Source organism: Triticum dicoccoides, chromosome 7A (genome assembly GCF_002162155.2).
Source record: "Triticum dicoccoides isolate Atlit2015 ecotype Zavitan chromosome 7A, WEW_v2.0, whole genome shotgun sequence".
NCBI lineage: Eukaryota > Viridiplantae > Streptophyta > Magnoliopsida > Poales > Poaceae > Triticum > Triticum dicoccoides.
This window is the reverse complement of record NC_041392.1, coordinates 450367426-450389207: the sequence shown is the minus strand read 5'-3', so window position 1 is coordinate 450389207 and position 21782 is coordinate 450367426.

The following is a 21782-nucleotide window of genomic DNA, read 5'->3' as shown; positions in this document are numbered from 1 at the left end:
GTATTACTCATCATCATCAGCCCAAGAGGCAATCCACCACACCACACACTGGAGTAGGGTATTACACCACAACGGTGGCCCGAACCAGTATAAACCCTGTGTCTCTTGTGCTGTTCTTTCCATAGCTTAGACCTTAGCGAGGCGGAGGGGTGCAGGTAGGTAGGAGGCGAAATCTCCGCGTGCACCCCAGTGTTCGAACCTCAAGGGTCTGCCGGAACCCGAAATCCGACAAGTGCCATGAATCACAGGCGCCGACGGGCCGTACTCCGCGACCCTGGTTTCTCTAAAGAGGTGTTTGATGCCTTCAACTCAGGAGACGCGTACTTCCGAGCTGCTCAAAATGGTCTTGCCAGAGCCACGGACCAGTATGTAAAGGATATATGGGTAAGAAAATCTAATAATTATATATATCAGTAGCCCTTGAGACTTGAAACAGTTGACACAACTGATTTAAGGATCATTATTTGTGTAGGCTCTTACGGAGAAGAATACCCAGTTGTCTCAAGAGCTGGAGGAGTGCAAAGCCCAGCTGCGGGCCGCGGTTGCCTCAATGAAGGAGTCCGCGAAGGCCCCATCTGGTAAGACTTGTTTCTATCGAGAAGAAGGATATGTACCGGTTAGTATTCGACATGTATGCAAATCTAACAATAGATTCTGCAGAGGACCCCAGATCGAATTCGGAGGTCGTGCGAGGGGATGAGCAACATGCTCAACGACAGCTAGAGGCTGGCGAGCGCGTGCTTACGCGGGTTAGGCAGGAGAAAAATGATCTCCAAGATGCCAATACCCAGCTGGGCGTTGAACTGAAAGACGTTCGGGCCCATCTAGCTAACTCCGTAAAGGAGAATAAAAGGCTTCGACGCGACATTTTTAGTAAGTGCTTGAATGAACTTTTATAGAGTTCGGCGAAGAAACCGGCTAACAGAGTTATATCTGTAGGTATGCTGACGGGTCATCCTGCAGAGGAGATGCCCAGGTTTGCAGGTGATCTTCTGCAAGAGCTCTCACAACTGCACGAACAAGTTCGGCAGGTGATGCAGGGCATTGCCCAAGCCTTGTGGCCAGCCGCCTCCCTGCCAGGAGGCATGGGGGAGCTTGTAGAGATGCTCAAGGGAGCGCGGCGGCGCTTCCGATTATGAAAGATATCGGCCTGGCGACAAGGTGCAAGGGAAGCCTCGGCCATGGTGAAGACGCGATATACCAAGGCTAACCCGAATCACATGGCCGAGGTCGGACATGTGGGGTCTGATGGGAAAGAGATCCCCGTCAGTTTGGTGTATGATCAGGTGAAATTAGCCACAAAGTATTCCCAACAGGATTGTAGGATAGACAACCTGTTGGATGGTATAGAAGAAGAATTTAGTTAGTCTAGGTGACTGTGTACTTCAAATGACATGTATTGTCCCTAGCCGGATTGTAAATCATTTGTCATGGCGGTCCTTTTCGCTTCAACCTCCGGACCTGACAGTCCGGAGTGTATCCGAATACCTGCTCAGTTATGTAAAAACCGGGGTACGCATGGAAACCAGGCGTAGGGGTCATAAGTGCTTGAACAGACAAGTACCCAACTAGCTATGTTATATTACATGGATAGTAAGAAACATCTTCCAGGGAGAATAGTTCCGTTAAGGGTTCCTTTCCCTGGGTACGCATGCATTAATGTGCATGTCCGGACTGCGAGAAGAGACGCAGGATATAAACATCTGGGGGCATGTATCATAATAAATAAAAGTAATCTTTTGTTCACCGACCGAATATTCCCTTAAGAACACTAGCTTTTGGCTTCACCCAGTCTGAGGTACACATCCGGCTGACCCGGCAGTAACAATCGTAGAGGTGCTCCCTTATGCCCTAGCCGAATTAACGGGTACGTAGGGCATAAACACGAGAGCCAGGCAACCCAGCTTGGCCAAAACTTAAGTCATATCGATGCATATAATGGCGAAGGAAAGGTACATGTGGACAAGTAACACATGTGCGGGGGGCATAGAGCCCGGAACATAGTTATATTAAGCTTTTGTATAAGAGGCCCCCAGGTATAATGAGCACGCCTAGCGTGTGAAGATTGTGTAGTCAAGGCACATTTTAACCTTTTAAGGCCGTGAAGAAAAATGGGAAGAAAGAAAGAAAAGACAGATAACAGATATATATAAAAAATTGACGGAGGTAGGGAGACAAAAACACACATTCCGATGCTAGGCGTAGAACCTTCAAAGTCTGGCTGCGTTCCATCGGTTTGGTTCGAGTCGGTTGTCCGATGCATCCTGCAGACGGTATGCTCCACCGGTCAGAACTTTGTCAATAACGAAGGGACCTTCCCATTTGGGCTTGAGCTTGTCCTTTTTATTCTCCGGTAGGCGCAGAACGAGTTTGCCAACGTTATAAGTTTTGGCCCGTACTTCTGTGCTTTGATACCGCCGAGCCTGTTGTTGATAGAATGCGGAGCGGGCTTTTTCCACGTCACGCTCCTCCTCCAGGGCGTCCAAACTGTCTTGCCGATCAAGCTCGGCTTCTTTCTCTTCGTACATGCGCACTTGAGGTGAGTCATGGATGATGTCGCAGGGCAGTGCCGCCTCTGCGCCGTACACTATAAAGAATGGTGTGTATCCGGTAGTGCGATTTGGCGTGGTCTGCAGCCCCCATAGTACGGAGTCAAGCTCCTCCACCCAGTGCGTATCTGATTCCTTCAAGGATCGCACTAATCTGGGTTTAATGCTGCTCATGATAAGACCATTTGCTCACTCGACTTGACCGTTAGTTTGCGGGTGATAGACAGAGGCATAATCGAGCTTAATGCCCATGTTGCTGCAACAAGTTTTTACATCGTCGGCTGTAAAGTTCGAGCCGTTATCGGTGATGATGCTATGGGGGACGCCGTAACGGTGTATAACCCCGGATATGAAGTCTATCACTGGTCCAGACTCGGCAGTTTTAACTGGTTTGGCTTCTATCCGTTTGGTGAATTTATCCACCATGAGCAATAGGTATTTTTTCTTATGGCTTCCCCCTTTAAGGGGTCCGACCATATCGAGCCCCCAGACTGCAAAGGGCCAAGTAATGGGGATTGTTTGGAGAGCGGTAGGTGGCATATGGCTTTGGTTTGCAAAAAGCTGGCAACCGGCGCAATGTTGAACGAGGTCCTGTGCATCTGCTCGGGCCGTCGGCCAATAAAAACCTGTACAGAAGGCCTTGCTTACAAGGGCCCGAGCTGCAGCGTGGTGGCCGCCAAGTCCAGCATGAATTTCTATCAAAAGTTGCCATCCTTCCTCTTCGGAGATGTACCTTTGAATTACTCTAGTAATGCTTTTCTTATAAAGCTCTCCCTCGTGGACCATGTAGGCTTTAGACCACCGCACAATGCAACTTGCCTCGTTTGGGTCATCAGGGAGTTCTTGCCTAGTTAGGTAAGCCAAGAAGGGTTCTGTCCACGGGGCGATGACAACCATAATCACGTGGGCCGAAGGCGTTATTTCGGTGGCAGAGCCGCCGATTACGTCAGAGTGTTCGGTATCTGGCATTGTGGTCGGGTCCGGACTGTTGTTGCCGGTCTCTCCTTCCCATACCACGGATGGCTTAAACAGCCTTTCCAAGAAGATGTTAGGTGGGACAGGGTCGCGCTTAGCGCCGATGCGGGCGAGGATATCCGTCGCTTGATTGTTTTCCCGGACCACATGGTGGAATTCAAGCCCCTCGAACCGAGCTAACATTTTGAGGACGGCGTTGCGGTAAGCCGCCATTTTTGGGTCCTTGGCATGCCGAATACCACATCTAGTGTGATTTTTCCCGCACATCGTGCCTGCTGACTAGGGATGATTCCTCTAAAGGTCGTGCTGCTTTGCTCAATGCGGCTCTTGTCTAATTCCATCTTGCTAAGAGTTTCCTCATAGATGAGGTTTAATCCGTTGCCACCGTCCATGAGCACTTTAGTAAGCCGGAAGCCGTCCACAATTGGACTAAGGACCAAAGCGCCTGGTGCTCGGGCTGTTCGGAATTGAGGTTCGTCACTGGCATTGAAGGTTATGGCCGTGTCGTTCCATGGATTTATTGCTGCAACGTGGCAGACTTCGGCAAGGCTGCGGAATGTTCGCTTGCGCCTATTATTTGAGGCGAAGGTCTCGAAGACTGTCAATATTGTATTGTTATTTTACACAGGATGGTGCTCTGTTGTATTGTTGGTGAGGATATCCTCGCCACTCTTGGCCACCTGCCGGAGTATCCAACATGCTCTAAGGCTGTGTGTTGGCATGGTATCCGCTGTACTGTGAATTTTGCATGGCCCATTGAGCCATCCCTCCAATACAGTTCCATGCCCTATAGTGGGCTTTGGTTTCTTTGTAATTGGATCGGGTGACTTATGAGAGTACACCCTTTTAGTTCGGACGGGGGGTTTAGTGAGAGCCGGAGGGTCCCAAAATTTTGTTTGGGTTTTCCAGGCGCTTTCCATCGCACAGTACTTCCGTACTATGGCCGCCAAGTCAGCAAATTGTGCTATGTCACGGTGACTTATGGCGTTGAGGATTCCCTTGTCCATGCAATTTTTGCAAAAGAATGAAATTGCGTCTTCCTCGCGACAGTCCTTGACCTTGCCCATTACAAGGAAGAATCTGGCCCAATAGTGATGTACTGTCTCTTGGGGCTCTTGTCTAATGTGGGAAAGATCACTTGAGTCTGGGTGGGTGGGTAGATTTAGGTCCGAACTCTGACTTGATCCGAGGCCCAGGGGCGGAGGAGTTTCCGAGCTTAATAGTTCGGGCTCCGGGATGTTGCCCAATAGTCTTGTCCTCAGAATAGAGGAAGAATCGCTACATTGCTCCTCCACCACCGCTATCAGATGGGTGACCGGCGAAGAGTTAATCTCCCTTTTGTCGGGTTTAAGTCCGATCCGATCATAGTCCGTAGCAACTCCCAGGGCGGCGATGCGATCCAAGAGCTCGTTCAAGGAAGAGAGCTCTATTGGATCCATCTGCTCGGCGAATATCGAGCCGACGTGGAGGCTATTTTTGATGACCCGAGAAGTCATCGTTGGCGCGACGGCTGAACGGCGGTCATGACGAAGCCGCCTAGTCAGAGGGTTTGGCCTACAGCCAGGGCTCCCCCCGAGGTGATGTTGTCCTTGACAACAAGACGAGTCATCCAGCCTTATCGTGACGGCATAGTGGAACTCTCAATGAAAGCACCAATGTCAGTGTCAAAACCAGCGGATCTCGGGTAGGGGGTCCCGAACTGTGCGTCTAAGACGGATGGTAACAGGAGGCGGGGGACACAATGTTTACCCAGGTTCGGGCCCTCTCGAAGGAGGTAATACCCTACTTCCTGCTTGATAGATCTTGATGATATGAGTATTACAAGAGTTGATCTACCACGAGATCGTAGAGACTAAACCCTAGAAGCTAGCGTATGATTATGATTGTTGTTGTCCTACGGTCTAAACCCTCCGGTTTATATAGACACCGAAGGGGGCTAGGGTTACACAGAGTCGGTTACAAGGGAGGAGATCTACATATCCGAATTGCCAAGCTTGCCTTCCACGCAAAGGAGAGTCCCACCCGGACACGGGACGAAGTCTTCAATCTTGTATCTTCATAGTCCAACAGTCTGGCCAAAGCATATAGTCCGGCTGTCCGAGGACCCCCTTATCCAGGACTCCCTCAGCTGTACACGCCCTGGAGCCTCAGGAGAGCCTCCCTTGGGCTTCGGGGGCTCCCTCCCATGTCGAGTGGCAGCACTTAGCTCCGCGCTGGTGAGAAGACGTCGAAGACTAGACTAGGTGCCAGACGCGGCTTTTCATTTGCTTTCCGAAGTTGGCTCGCCCCTCTTTTAGTTGAAATTTGCTTTCTGGTGTCTCTTGCTGGTCCCGTTTTGTCGCCTTCTGCCTCTGTTTCTGCCTTCGCCTCTTTGCTCGACCTGTACTCTCCCTTGTGTCCCTCGCGAGGGGTCTGAACAGGTACCTTCGTGAGCTTCTTCCGTCTGTCTTTTCATGAGGCACCCTCGTTCGAGCCCACAAGTTGGCGCACCTCTCCTGATCCGTGCCCCACGGGTATCGTGACGCGAAGCACTGAGTCAAGGCCAGCGGCGCCTATGACCAAGCCCCGGGTGAGCAATAAACCTCTTGACGAATTTTTGCAGTTCCTAAGCGCATGTCAGGTCAAGGAGGCCTTGACGGGCACTAGGAAGCAAGCGCCTTGTGAGGAGGAGGCCACTCAAAACAAGTCGAGCTAAGTTATCCCTACATAAAATGACGATGTTGCGACACGACACAGGAATGGCAAACATAACATAAAGATTGAGATCATAGTTCGATACACGCCCCTTCGGGGTCCATTCTGGTTTCTTTCTGATGCAGGAAGGAAAAAAGAAAAAAATAGAAGCAGCACCCACAGCGGTCCACGAGCGCAGGCCCAAGCGCCCTCTTGAGCTCAGCCGGACTCCTCCTCGCGCTTCATGGAGGCGCGGCGACGAGACGACCCGCCACCGTCTTCGAAGCGGGCACGGCGGCGTGGCAGCTGGTCATAGCCGCCACTGCTGGAGTTTTCGCCGGGGGAAGAGCTGCCATAGCCAGACGAGATGCGGTCGGCACCAAGGGCGGGTTCGCCCTCATCCTCGTCGTGGCCGTCGCCAAGGCTGAGCACCTCCTCGCCGTCGTTCCCCTCGGGACAGCACCCGACGCGGCGACCATCTTCCCCAAACACCCTCACATAGAGGGTCGCGTCGCCGTCGTACTTGAAGTGAAGGGTGCACCGCCCGCCCAGGCCGTGCGCACGGGTGAACGTCTACCAACCACGGGACAGAGCTACATTGCCCGCGGCGGAGACCGCGACCGCAACCCAGGAAGCCCTGCTGCAGCAGCCGTCTGCCTGTAGCCAAAGCCCACTAGGACCTGGGGCCGACAGCTCGTCAGCGAAGAAGCGCGGGAGCTGAAGCTAGTTGCCGGCCGGGTTCTCCGACCAGACAACGAACTCCGGCAGCGTCTCCACTGAGTGGAAGCATGGTCAGGGAGGCCGCACGACCATGACACGTCTCCCTTCATCAACGAGACCGCCACAACCGGAGCGACCCTGCCTCGTGAAGCGGCACCACCACGGCCGCATGGAGCCGCGGCGGGGGTTGGGTGTGCTTGCGGGGACGGCCGCGTCCAGGCTTGGGCACTGGAGAGCCGGGCCCCTCGCGAGGGGCCTTCCCCTTGTCCGCAGCGGTGAACCTCCTCGACGGTGTCATTTGTAGCAGGAGAGGAGCAAGGAAGGGGAAGAAGCGGAAGAGGTAAAGGAAGGATGGGAGACGGGGGCTCCGCCCCCCATTTATACCTGGAGAAGGCCAACCAGCGCCCCCCACGATCGCAGGTAATGATGGTTTTCCTTGCATGTCGCAGGGACTTGTAAATCGGGCAGTTGCCTAGGCAGCATGGGGAAGCGGAGATGCCCACGTCCAATCAACCGCCACGCGTCGACCAAGGCCGCAGGCTATTGGGGCCCGCGGTGCTCTGCACTTGACCTTTGGCTTTGCCTCGAAGCCAAGCCCGAGCGTGCCTTGGGCCCGGGGGCTACTGTCGGCGTTCTAGGAACGGGGGTCCCCAGACTTGCCTGCCTGCGGCCCACGGCGTAGCTTCGCTAGCAGGCCTGTACGGCCCATCTTCATCAACAAGGAATCAAGACCCTCGCGAGGGGCCAAGCCTCGTGAGGCAGGCGACACAAGACCTCCTCAGGAGCGAACTCACCAGGCTGGCTCGTGAGGAGCGGAGATTTCAAGGCCAGGCAAACCTCGCGAGGTTCTCGTGACGTAAGCCATGACAATCGAGACCAGTGGGCGCCAGGCGGGCGTCAGCGCGCGCAACGTCCTTGTTTCCTCTTTGGTGCTAAGGGGGCAAGTGCAGGCGCGGAGTACCGAGGCATCAAGCAAAGGTTTCCATATTGGTGCAACAAGACCAAGACCATAAGGACGGCAAGACGAAGGTCACCGTGGAGCCCAAGACGGCGTCACCAGAGAGCCTTTGGCAGGCGAAGACTACTTTTGTCAGGATAGCTTGTACTAGCTGTCCCCTTTCAAATCAGCCATTGTTGGCTCCCTTCCTGCTCAATATTTGGGAAGAGGACCAGGGCCACTATAAATAGAACTAGCCACCACCTTAGCTAGAAAAGAGAGATCTGAGATTGGAGCCACCACATCCTTGGCGGCACACCAACCAAGCACAAGAACACATCAACCTCAGGAGGCTGTTCTTCCCCTTGTACTATTCATCCCCGGCCCAAGAGGCAATCCACCACCACACTGGAGTAGGGTATTACACCACAACGATGGCCGAACCAGTATAAATCTTGTGTCCTTTGTGTTGCGAGTTCGTCGAGTTAGTTCGTGAGATGTTAGCTAAGTTAGAACGTGGATCGATTGGGGGAAGATCTTCGTGTGCACCATAGTGTTCGAACCTTAAGGGTTTTGTCGGAACCCGTGATCCGACATACTTGATCGTCCATGTCAGATCCATGGCACCCCTGATAAACTAGCCAAGCATACTCACCGGAGTTGTTGGGTCTTCAAACAGGCCGGCAAGTTAAATGCCGAAGACAAGGAGAAGGGGTCGCAAAGCGAGAATGACAACGAGGAGCCCCGTCCACCGAACACAGGGGGACAGAAGAAGTTTCCCCCTCAAATCAAAATGGTGAACATGATATACGCTACCCATATCCCCAAGAGGGAGCACAAGCGCGCGCTTAGGGACGTCTATGCAATAGAGCCAGTCGCCTCAAAATTCAACCCATGGTCGTCATGCCTGATCACCTTTGATCGCAGGGATCATCCGACTAGTATCCGTCATGGCGGTTCAGCCGCATTGGTCCTCGACCAAATAATTGATGGATTCCACCTCACACGAGTCCTCATGGACGGTGGCAGCAGCCTCAGCCTGCTTTATCAGGATATAGTGCGCAAAATGGGCATCGATCCATCAAGGATCAAGCCCACCAAAACTACCTTTAAAGGAGTTATACCAGGTGTAGAGGCCCGCTGCTCGGGCTCAATCACATTGGAGGTCGTCTTCGGATCCCCGGACAACTTCCGAAGCGAAGAGTTAATCTTTGACATCGTCCCCTTCCGTAGTGGCTATCACGCACTGCTCGGACGAACCGCGTTTGCCCGATTCAATGCGGTACTGCACTATGCTTATCTCAAGCTCAAGATGCCTGGACCACGCGGTGTCATAATAGTCAATGGAAACACGGAGCGCTCCCTCCGTACCGAGGAGCACACCGCTGCCCTGGTAGCAGAGGTACAGAGCGGCCTTCACAAGGAGAACCTTAATTCGGCGGCCATACTCCCGGACACTGTCAAATGAGTCCACACTACTCTGTGGCAGGACAGTCCAGCTCGTTAGGAGCTTGATTAGCAATTCGACCTCCGTCTCAGTCCCGACCAAGTGGCGGCATATGTACTACGCGTATATAACTATGCACTAAAAATACCATGGGCAGAGATGGAGGCATAAACAAACTATGGTCCACAATATGGCTCGACCTTCCTTGGACACACATACTTTTACTTTTCTTGTTATCCTTTTCAGGTTTCTTTTCCACAGGCCCCTCTCGACGGCCGCATAATCGGTCTGTTTGAAGGACGGATATACCAAGGTGGCAAGTAGCACAAACGTGTGGGGGAATCTCTAGATGTTTTTCTCAACGATCATTCTACCTGCTTTCATGACCCGTACGCAGCTCCTCCTTGGTCTTGGCATGTTAAATAGCCACTGTTGCTTATCGCACTATTTGTACAAAATATGCTTTGTCGTATTAATCAAACTATAATGGAAATAGTTTGCGGCCCAACTTTTGCACCACTAGCTGGCTATTTTATTGTTTCTTAATAATCTTATCAATTGCACTCGCACACTTTGGTACACCTTAAATCGCCAGGAGCTTTACTACGCTCCATTCTATGGCAATAAAGTCTGAACACTTTTACAGTACAGTTCGGCACCCCGAATTTCAGCATTATATGCATTGGCTCCGAATCATGTCTTTGGTCAATAGTTGGGTCGCCCGGCTCCTGTGCTTACTACCTTATGTTCCGCTCTATCGGCTAGGGTAGTAAAGGGAGAACTACTGTGATTGTGTCCTGGTTTATCCGGATGAGCACCTCAGTAGAGAAAGCCGAAAACTGACTGTCATGATGCGGCGTGAGCCGGTCAGCTGTTCGGAGGTTAGAAATCTCTTGCGATTTTTTCCGCATTATGCGACGAATTGGTCTTTACCCGATCAGGTGTTTACAACATCCTAGTTCGGACTCAAGAATACTAGGGGCTGTGCCTAAAATTCTATTGGCAAAGTCCTATGGCTAAGTCAGGGTGATAAAGCGACATAGTCCGATTACCTGGTTCGTTGCGCTAAAACCTCCTTCAAGGACCAAACTTTTGGATAAAGAGTGTCTTAGATTCATCCCGAACACCCCCGTACTACCTAGGTGGGGGCTGAAGCCGACGATTGGCCAACTCTCAGACTTAATAAAACGGCCGCACAGGAGGTAAAATTTTAAATAATAAATAGCAAAGCGTTATATTACATATCAGCCTTATTTTCATCTTACAGGAAGGGACAATTTGAATGATTTCATTCAAAGATAATGTCTTTTGAACACTTCCCTTCTACAATACGGGATCCCTTCAAGACATCTTCAAAATACCGCTCGGGCGTGCGGTGCTCCTTGCCCACGGGCAGTCCTTCGGTCGCAAGCTTGACAGCATCCATCTTCGCCCATTGTATCTTGACACGGGCAAAGGCCATCCCGGCACCTTCTATGCAGACCGATCGCTTGATGGCATCAAGCCGAGGGCAGGCATCGACCAGCCGCTTCACGAGGCTGGAGTAGCTGCAGGGTACGGCTTTGGCAGGCCATAGCCGGATTATCAAATCCTTCATGGCTAGTTCGGCCACCCTATGCGGCTCGACCAGTTGTTTAAGCTGGTCGATAAAGGGCACCAGATGTTCCGGCACAAGGTATTGCGACCAGAATAGCTTCTCCATTGAGCTCCCCTCTTCGGCTCGGAAGAGTTCCGCAGCATCAGAAACACTGCGCGGCAGATCCGCAAATGCCCCTAGAGAACTCCAAATCCGAGCCAGTAAGAGATACCTCTTCTTCACATACTTGCTTTGCATAATGAAAGCCTTACCCGCCATGATTTTCTTGGCCTCTTGGATTTCCTGGAGGGTGCCTTGGGCTTCAGTCCGGGCCTCTTGTGCGCTTTGGCGGGCCATAGCGAGTTCAGACTCTTGGTCCGTATTTTGGCGCTCCAAGGAATCGCATTTCTTCACGGCGTCCTGGAGCTCCTACTGGACCTCACCAACCCTAGCCTCATGCCTTTCACATGCGGCTTGTTCTTTTGCCGCTCTCTCCTCTACCTCGGCCAGTGCCTTCTTGAGGGCCTCCACCTCGGTTGCCTCCCCTAATAAATATCATAGCACTATGGTAAGAACAAAAATATTCACCCTTTTTCAGACACGTACAAGGTCATTGCATACCTTGGGTGCCCTCTAGCTGCTTTTTCGCATGACCGAGCTCTTCCTCAGTCCGCTCCAGCCTCTGCTTCAGTCTAGAGACTTCGGCAGCATGAGAAGTCGCCGCTAGCAGCGACGCCTGCTTATTCACAAAGACATATACGGTTAGTCTCCCGCGAAAAACTATTTGATCCTCTGTTCGGCTCTTCTTTCCGAACACTGGACATAGTCTCAAGGGCTACTGTCTATACTGTAGCTTTCTTTTCACATAAATGCAGTGTGTACCTCAAAGCCTGTTAGAAGGCTTGCGCATGCTTCGGTCAGTCCACTCTTCGCAGACTGAATGTTCTCAATCACCGCGCCTATGAGGGTATGGTGTTCCTCGACAATGGAAGCACTTCACAACGCTTCCAATAGAGTATCCGGTGGCTCTGGTTGGACATAGGTCGTCGGTAGAATAGGCATACCTCCTTCTTTCGAACGAGGCTGCTTGCCGGATTCCGGAGCCGTATAGGTCTCCGAGCCATATTCGGCCGGGGGCCGAATTGGATATGGCCCCCATCACCGGTCTCCATGGGGATTCGCTCTCCCATGTGTCCGGCGGCCGAGATTTCACCTTCTGGCACCGCCTTGGCAGCCACTTGCGTCTCTCCCTGGCTTGGGGTCCTTCGGGATAGTACCTTGGTGTCATCCATGGCCCTAGGAGAGGAGGCCGCCGGAAGGGACCCGCTGTCCATCACCTTCTGGTCCAGCGAATTCCCCAAAGATGAGGATCGCTCGAGTTCGGAACGAGCTATACTGCAAGCGCATGATTCAACATGTTAAAGCTATAAAGTAAAGGAGCTGGATATTTGAGTGCGTCTTTAAGTACTTACGATTCGGCCAGGGGCTTATCCCTGGAGCACCACTCGGAGCTGATGTCGATATCCCGTGCGGGGTTGTCCGCGGCGGAGGCCTTCCCCTTCTTGGACGCCTCTGCCTCCAGATGTGTGGAGGCCACCCTTTTCTTCCCTTCCCCTTCATAGGGAGAATCACTTTCCTCCTCTTCCTCGTCGTTTGTGGCGGGAGGGGAGTGGGTGTCGGCGTCTTCGGACGTCATGTCCGAAGTGCCCTTACGGCAGAGACCACCCCTGGTCCCCTTGGCCTTCTTCTTTGCCTTCTTCTCCGGCGCCTGATAGGGCGCCGGAACCAGCATCTTCGTTAGAAGCGGGATTGCTGGTTCTTCAGGCAGCAGAGCCAGACATTGAATCCACTCCGCCTTCTTTGTCCAGTCCTGAAAAAGCAAAATAGGGAAGTTTAGACATCTTCCTTGAGTATGCAAGTAAAGGGTACACCTTGAAATATGGAACACTTACCGCACTAGCGGCATGGGCCAGGTCGTGCCCGCGGTCCTTGTTCGTCGCCGGCCACGTCTCGTTGGCCTTGAAGAGCACCTTCCAGATGTCTTCGTGCGTAGTGCCAAAGAATTGTTGCAGGGTCCGGTGCTTGGCCGGGTCGAACTCCCACAAGTGGAAAGTCCGGCTTTGGCACGGCAGGATCCACCGAGCGAGCATCTCCTGAATCACGTTGACAAGCTTGACATCCTTGTCCACCATGCGCTTGATGCGCGTTTGGAGTGCTGTCAGCTCATCCGATGAAGACTAGTCCAGGCCCTTCTCTAGCCAGGAGGTGAGCCGCATCGGGGCACCGGACTGGAATTCGGGAGCTGTGGCCCAGGTGGTCTCGCAGGGCTCTGTGACATAGAACCACTTCTGTTGCCACCCCTTGACGTTCTCCACAAAGGTACCTTTGGGCCATGTGACATTGGGCAACTTGCTCACCATGGCGCCTCCGCACTCTGCATGTTGGCCATCCACCACCTTCGGCTTCATGTTGAAGACCTTCAGCCATAGTCTGAAGTGGGGAGGGATACAGAGGAAAGCCTCGCACACGACAATGAATGCCGAGATGTTGAGGAAGGAATTGGGGACCAGATCATGAAAATCTAGCCCATAGTAGAACATGAGACCGCGGACGAAGGGGTGGAGAGGAAATCCCAGCCCACTGATGAAGTGGGGTATGAACACGACCCTCTCATAGGGCTCCGGTGTGGGGATGATCTGTCCCTTGACCGAAAGCCGGTGGGCGATTTCTTTGGCTAGATACCCGGCCTCCCGGAGCCTGGTGATGTCCTTCTCCTTGATAGAGGACACCATCCACTTGCCTTGCGCTCCATATCTGGACATGACTGGAGTGTTGTTTGGAGGAAGAAAGGATGCGAGCTTGGGCGCTGGAGCTCGAGAACTGATGGGTAGAGAGAGAGAGAAGGCGTGGGTGAAAGCGGTGAGTCCTTATCCCTTTATAAAGGCAGCGAATATCAAGCGCCTCCCCACTAGCCTTAAAACTCGCCTGTTTCCCAAGGGCCGTGCAGGCGGCACGATTGGATTACCCGTGCCCGTATTGATGAGAATCCCATAATAAGGGGACATGATCTCTACTTTGACAAGACGTGCCAATAAAATCACATCTCGAAATATGAAGCGGCAGGCCGAAAAAAGGTTCGAAATAATGACCGGGTGGTGATGTGGTGTCATGCTACAAAAAGTTGTCAGCGGATTGGACTCGTGGAATATTATACTCTCTGCGGTTGTGTGTGGTGCTTGTTTTGCAGAGCCGGACACGTTCTTTGTGTTCGAAAGCTGTTTTGGAGTATTCGGAGAGGAACCCGCCTTGCAATGCCGAAGACAATCTGCGCGTCGGACACCTCATCATTGAAGCCTGGTTCAAGGGCTACTGAGGGAGTCCTGGACTAAGGGGTCCTCGGGCGTCCGTCCTGTTGGACATGGGCTGGACTGTTGGGCCATGAAGATACAAGACTAAAGATTCTCTCACCCGTGTCCGGATGGGACTCTCCTTGCCATGGATGGAAAGCTTAGCGTTCGGATATGAAGATTCCTTTCTCTATAACCAACTTTGTATAACCCTAGTCCCCTCCGGTGTTTATATAAACCGGAGGGTTTAGTCCATAGAGGCAAGGACAATCATAATCAGATAGGCCAGACTTCTAGGGTTTTAGCCATTATGTCTCGTGGTAGAACAACTCTTGTAACCCCCATACTCATCAATATTAATCAAGCAGGACGTAGGGTATTACCTCCATCGACAGGGCCCGGACCTGGGTAAAACTTCGTGTCCCTTATCTCCTATTACCATCAACCTCGGACGCACAATTCGGGACCCCCTACCCGAGATCCGCCGGTTTTGACATCGACAATCGGATTGTGAGAATGTAGAGCTGAATACAAGTCCTAGAGAGTAGCAAGGGAGAAAGAACCCCTACTAATGAACAACATGACCAAAATCATCAACTTCATCATGAAAACAAGTCCAAAAACTTGCTCCAGAGGAGAACTGAGTGTGCTTCCTTGGTTAGTGTCAAAGCGCCTTAGCAAATCCTGCAAAACATAAAACAAGGCTCTATGCATCTTTAGATCCAAGAAGCAACAACATTAGTAACAGTGCACAGCATGGATGTTAACAACAGATATCTGAAAATTAGAAAGGACGGAAACAATATTGGAAGATAGAGAAGAGTGATTTTGAGCAAAGCAATACACTTGAGTGTCCCTGATAGATATAAAAGGTTGCTAAGCAAGATTATGAGCTATGCTATGGTTCACCATGAGCCATGGACATGCCCACTTTTGACTACTTTTCAACTTTGTATTGACCCTCCCCACAAAAAAAAACTTTGTATAGACCCATGGACCATCGTTTACCAATGCTCCTCCAACATATCACCCTCAAGGCCTCAAGGATAGCATTGGTCATGTGTCAAGAACCCTTAGGCTGCAGACGGGCATGTACTCCATCCGTCGGGTGCATAGAGCATATAAGGAGGTGCATCGCAACCTAGGTGCATGGATATTGGATGGAGAATATTAAACCAAAAATCAATGACAATAATTACTTCTATTTGGCCCGTGAAATTGGGAAGAGCCAACCACTATGTTGGTTTTACATGTCATTTATTTCTTAAGAGCAGCATGCAAATCCTATTTAATGTCTCAACCGATGAAAATAGCAACATCTAAAATAAAAGTTAATGATTGTGGGGAATGAGAAATTCTTCCATACAGTGGGTGACTTCTATATTTGAAATACTAGATTCTCATTAGATGCCCTATGCACCGGGACGAAGAGAGTACTCTCATTAACTTGAAATATACTCCCTCTGTTCCAAATTACTCATCGCAGAAATGGATGTATCTAGAACTGAAATACATCCATACCTGCGACAAGTAATTCAGAACGGAGGGAGTACTCAAGAGGAGAGCCATTGTCGCGTGGGCTGCAGGTGCGGGCGGGGCCACCTTCCCATGGGGCTTTGCATCGTGCTTGCGTGCATCGGCTCATGCACTGCCTCGCTCGCGATGACAGGCCGGGTATTTTTGGGAGTCCACGACGCCTAGGTAGTGGGTGCGTGCGGGGCCACCTTCTAACGGGCTTTGCGTCACGCCCGAATGTGCCATCTCGTGCACGCCATGTGAGCTCGAGTCGGCCTGTCAGTGTCCTTCGCCCCTGTTCGGCTTCTTCGTTTGCACGAGCCTCATGCATAGAGGCTGCACAGATGTGTGTGCGCGTGCCGGACGACTCAGGGTGTTGGCATTGTATGGCCTGTGCCGCCACGTGTGTTCGAGATTTTGGGGAACACAATATTTCAGAAAAAATCCTATGATCATGCAAGATCTATCTAGAAGATGCATAGAAACAAGAGGGGAGAGTGTGTCCACGTACCCTCGTAAACCGAAAGCGGAAGCATTTAGTAACGCGGTTGATGTAGTCGAACGTCTTCACAATTCAACCGATCCTAGCACCGAATGTACGACACCTCCGTGTTCACCACACGTTTAGCTCGATGACGTCCCTCGAGCTCTTGATCTAGTTGAGGATGAGGGAGAGCCTCGTCATCACGATGGTGTGTTGACGGTGACAGTGAAGTTACCGGCGCAGGGCTTCGCCTAAGCACTACAACGATATGACCGAGGTGTGTAACTATGGGGGGTGCACCTCACACGGCTAAGAGAAGACTTGGTGTGCCTTTGGGGTGCCCCCCTCCCACGTATATAAAGGAGGGGGAAAGAGGAGGCCGGCCCAAGGGGGGCGTGCCGTAGGGGGGAGTCCCACTTGGACTCCCGGTCCAAGTAGGATTCGCCCCCCTTTCCTATTCCAACTAGGAGAAGGAGGGAAGGAGGAAGAGGAGAGAAGGAAGGAGGGGGGCGAGCGCCTTCTCCCGGCCGACCCTCTCTCTTCTCCACTAAGGCCCATGTTGGCCCATTAACTTCCCAGGGGGGGTTCCGATAACCCCCGGTACTCCAAAACTTATCCGAAACTTCCCGAAACCATTCTGGTGTCCTAATGTAACCTTCCAATATATGAATCTTTACCTCTCGACCATTTCGAGACTCCTTGTCATGTCCGTGATCTAATCCGGGACTCCGAACAACCTTCGGTCATCAAATCACATAACTCATAATGCAAATCGTCATCGAATGTTAAGTGTGCGGACCCGACGGGTTCGAGAACTATGTAGACATGACCGAGACACATCTCCGGTCAATAACCAATAGCGGAACCTGGATGCTCATATTGGCTCTAATACGTCTCCAACGTATCTATAATTTTTGATTTTTCCATGTTGTTTTATTATCAATCTTGGATGTTTTATAATCATTTTATAGTCATTTTATATCATTTTTCGTACTAACCTATTGACATAGTGCCAAGTGTCAGTTGCTATTTTTCCATGTTTTTTACATCGCAGAAAATCAATATCAAATGGAGTCCAAATGCCACGAAACATTACGGAGATTTTTTATGGGCCAGAAGGAAGGCAATGGGCCCTGGTTGCACCTGGGGGGTGCCCCGAGGGGGGCACAACCCACGAGGGCGCGCCAGGAGGCCCAGGCGCGCCCTGGTGGGTTGTGCCCACCTCGGGTGCCCCCTGGACAGCCTCTTTACTCTATAAATACACCAAAAATACCAGAACCCTAGGGGAGTCGACGAAATATTCATCCAGACGCCACAGAGTCCAGAACCACCAGATCCAATCTAGACACCATCACGGAGGGGTTCACCACTTCCATTGGTGCCTCTCCGATGATGTGTGAGTAGTTCTTTGTAGACCTTCGGATCCGTAGTTAGTAGCTAGATGGCTTCATCTCTCTCTCTCTCTTGATTCTCAATAGAATGGTCTCTTGGAGATCCATATGATGTACCTCTTTGCGGTGTGTTTGTTGGGATCGATGAACTTCGAGTTTATGATCAGATCTATCTTTTTATATCCATGAAAGTATTTGAGTTTCTTTGATCTATTTTATGCATGATCTCTTATAGCCTCGTATTTCTTCTCCGATGTTTGGGTTTTGTTTGGCCAACTTGATCTATTTATCTTGCAATGGGAAGAGGTGCCCGGTAGTGGGTTCGATCTTACCGTGCTTGATCCCAGTGACAGAAAGGGAACCGATGCATATGTATAGTTGCTACTAAGGATAAAAAGATGAGACCTATATCTACCACCATATAGATAAACGGATCTTGTCTACACCATGTCATCATTCTTATTGCATTACTCCATTTTTTCCATGAACTTAATACACTAGATGCATGCTGGATAGTGGTCGATGTGTGGAGTAATAGTAGTAGATGCAGGCATGAGTCGGTCTACTAATCTTGGACGTGATGCCTATGTAATGATCATTGCCTGGATATCGTCATAATTATTTGAAGTTTTATCAATTGCCCAACAGTAATTTGTTTACCCACCGTTTGCTATTTTTCTCGAGAGAAGCCACTAGTGAAACCTACGGCCCCCGGGTTTTCTTTCTCATATATTTGCCTTGCGATCTACTTTTCCTTTGCATTTTTATTCAGATCTATTAAACCAAAAATCCAAAAATACTTTGTTGCACTTTATTTTATTTTCAATCTATTACAACTTTCTCCCGCCAACACGCAATTTCTGGCGCTGTACCCCGGTAGGGATTGACAACCCCTTTAACACGTCAGGTTGTGAGGTGTTGTTGTTTGTGTGCAGGTGTTGTTTACATTGTGTTGCTTGGTTCTCCTACTGGTTCGATACCTTGGTTTCATAAATGAGGGAAATACCTACCGTCGCTGTGCTACATCATCCCTCCCTCTCTAGGGAATTACCGACGTAGTTGCAGCTACCATCAAGGAGAATTTCTGGCGCCGTTGCCGGGGAGGATCTTCAACATAATCAGGTTCCTAGTCACAAATCTCCTCTCCTTGCAATTTACATTATTCACCATTTGCCTCTCGTTTTCCTCTCCCCCACTTTACAAAAAAAATTCCGTTTTATTCGCCTCTCTTTTTCCGTTCGCCGTTTTCTTGCCAGATCTGTTTTTGAGTGCAATCTTGTTGTGTGATCATCTTGACTCAAGAGAACACCAAGTTATGTGATTTTTGAAATACCAACAACAATGATTTTATTGGCACTCTGCTTGCTCCTCCCGCCACTAGTGAGGAGACTTGTGATATTAATATTGCTTTGCTGAATCTTGTTATGAAAAAACAATTTTCCGGTACTCCTAATGAGGATGTCGTGTCCCATCTTAATACCTTCGTAGAATTATGCGATATGCAAAAGAAAAAAGATGTGGTCAAGATGAAATTATTTCTGTTCTCTTTGCGTGATTTTGTAAAAATTTGGTTCTCTTCTTTGCCTCGTAATAGTATCGATTCTTGGAACAAGTGCAAAGATGCTTTTATCACTAAGTATTTTCCTCCCTCAAAAATTATTTCCCTTAGAACCCAGATCATGAATTTCAAGCAACTTGAACATGAGCATGTTGCACAATCTTGGGAAAGGATGAAAATGATGCTAAGGAATTGCCCAACTCATGGTTTGAATCTTTGGATGATCATACAAAAAAATTATGCGCGATTGAATTTTGTTTCTCGTAATCTTTTAGATTCTGCCGCGGGTGGTACTTTTATGGAAATTACTTTGGGTGAAGCCACCAAATTTCTTGATAATACCATGGCAAATTATTCACAATGGCATACCAAAAGAGCTCCTACTAGTAAAAAAGTTAATTCGGTTGAAGAAATTTCTTCTTTGAGTGAAAAAGTTGATACTCTTGTGAAATTGGTTGCTAGTAGAAGTTCTCCTATTGATCTTAATGATATGCCTTTGTCTACTTTGATTGAGCAAAATAGTGATGCCATTGATATGAATTTTCTTTCTCGCAATAATTTCAACAACAATGCTTATAGAGGTAATTTTAATCCTAGGCCTTTTCCTAGTAATTCCTCTAATAATTATGGTAATTCCTATGGAAATCAATCTTATAATAATAATAGGAACACCTCTGAACTTGAGAATAATATTAAATAATTTATCAACACGCAAAAAATTTGCAACACTTCCATAGAAGAAAAGTTGAATAAGATTGATGATTTGTCTAGCAGTGTTGATAGAATTGCTCATGATGTGGAAAATCTCAAGATGAAAATTTTTGTGCCTAAAGTAGATGAATCAATTAAAGATCTTTATGTTTCTATGGATGAAAGTAAGAAAATAACTGCTATGCTTAGAGCTAAAGAGAATTTTTAGAAAAAAGCTTTCTCTAGTGGTTATTCTTGCAAAGATGATGAAGATCTTAAAATTATTGGTGTTTCTCCTATTGATTCTTTGTTTAGCAAAGTTAAGAATGATGAAAAAGGGACTCGATAAGAGTCAACTTTAGGTAGAAGGCGTCCCAATATTTCATAGGGTGAAAATCTTGTTGAAAAAAATGATGAAAGTGGGTTTGAAGAGGTCAAAACTTTAGCTAGTGATGCACCCACTCTTTTGGATTACAAAGACTTTAATTATGATAGTTGCTCTTTGATTTATTATATTTCTTTGTTGCAATCCATTATGAATTCACCCCATGCTTATGAACAAAACAAAGCTTTTACTAAACATATTGTTGATGCTATGATGAAAGCTCTTGAAGAAAAACTGGAATTGGAAGTTTCAATTCCTCGAAAATTGTATGATAAGTGGAACCTACTATCGAAGTCAAGATTAAAAATTATGAGTGTTTTGCTTTGTGTGACTTGGGTGCTAGTGTTTCTACAATTCTGAAATCTTTATGTGATGTGCTTGGTCTTACTAATCTTGAAGAGTGTTCTTTGAATTTGCACTTGGTGGGTTCTACTATTAAAAACCCTATGGGAAGAATTAATGATGTTCTTATTCTTGCAAATAGAAATTATGTGCCCATAGATTTTATTGTTCTTGACATTGATTGCAATCCGTCTTGTCCAATTAGTCTTGGTAGACCATTTTTATGCACTATGAGTGCCATGATTGATATGAAAGAAGGCAATATTAAGTTCCAATTTCCTTTGAGGAAGGGTATGGAACACTTTCCTAGAACAAGAATTAAGCCACCTTATGAATCAATCATGAGGGCATCTTATGGATCTCGAACCAAAGATGACAAAACTTAGATCCTTGCTTTATGCCTAGATAAGGGCGTAAAACTATAGCGCTTGTTGGGAGGCAACCCAATGAATAAAATTTATTTTTGCTTTTTGCTTCCTCTTCTTGTGTGTTTACACAATTATGCTTCTGTTATGATTGTGTTTTTTGTGTTTTAATGTAACATTCCAAATTTTCAATTTGGAATGTTATACATAGTCATCCATGCATATCATATTTTATTTGCGTTTCGTCTCGCGATCCTCGAAATCCTAAGCAACTCAAGGACCCTCGGAGAGAGAGTTGGGGATTTCCCGGTTTTCATATTTGTTTTTTATCAAATATTGAAACGAGGATTTGGTTTTAATTATTTTTCTTCGAAAATATTTCATATTAAAATATATGAGAGGAGATAATATGACTTCTCCAAGATAAATGAAATATTGGAGGAAAAATATTAAAATCAAATATTTATTTTATTTGGATTTTATTGCAATTTTGTTTGCATTAGAAAAATTGCATGTTTTTCAAAATTGTATTTTAGGTCCAAGAAAATGTTCATCTCGTTCTAAATATTTTATTTAGACGGTGAAAATTTGTTTTGGCATTTTTAGTTTTTTTATTTATTTTTCTAGGATTTTATTTCGGTCAGCGAAATTATTTAAAAAAAGTTCCGCGCCCGACCGGGCCTAAGGCCCAACCGAGCCAGGCCGGCCGCCGCCGCCTTCTTCCCTGTCGCGCGCGCCACCGCCGACCGACTCGGATGAGGAGTCCGAGCCGGACTCCGCCGCCCCGCCTTGGCCCCTCCTCCAAGCCGCCGCCGCCTCGCCCCTTTA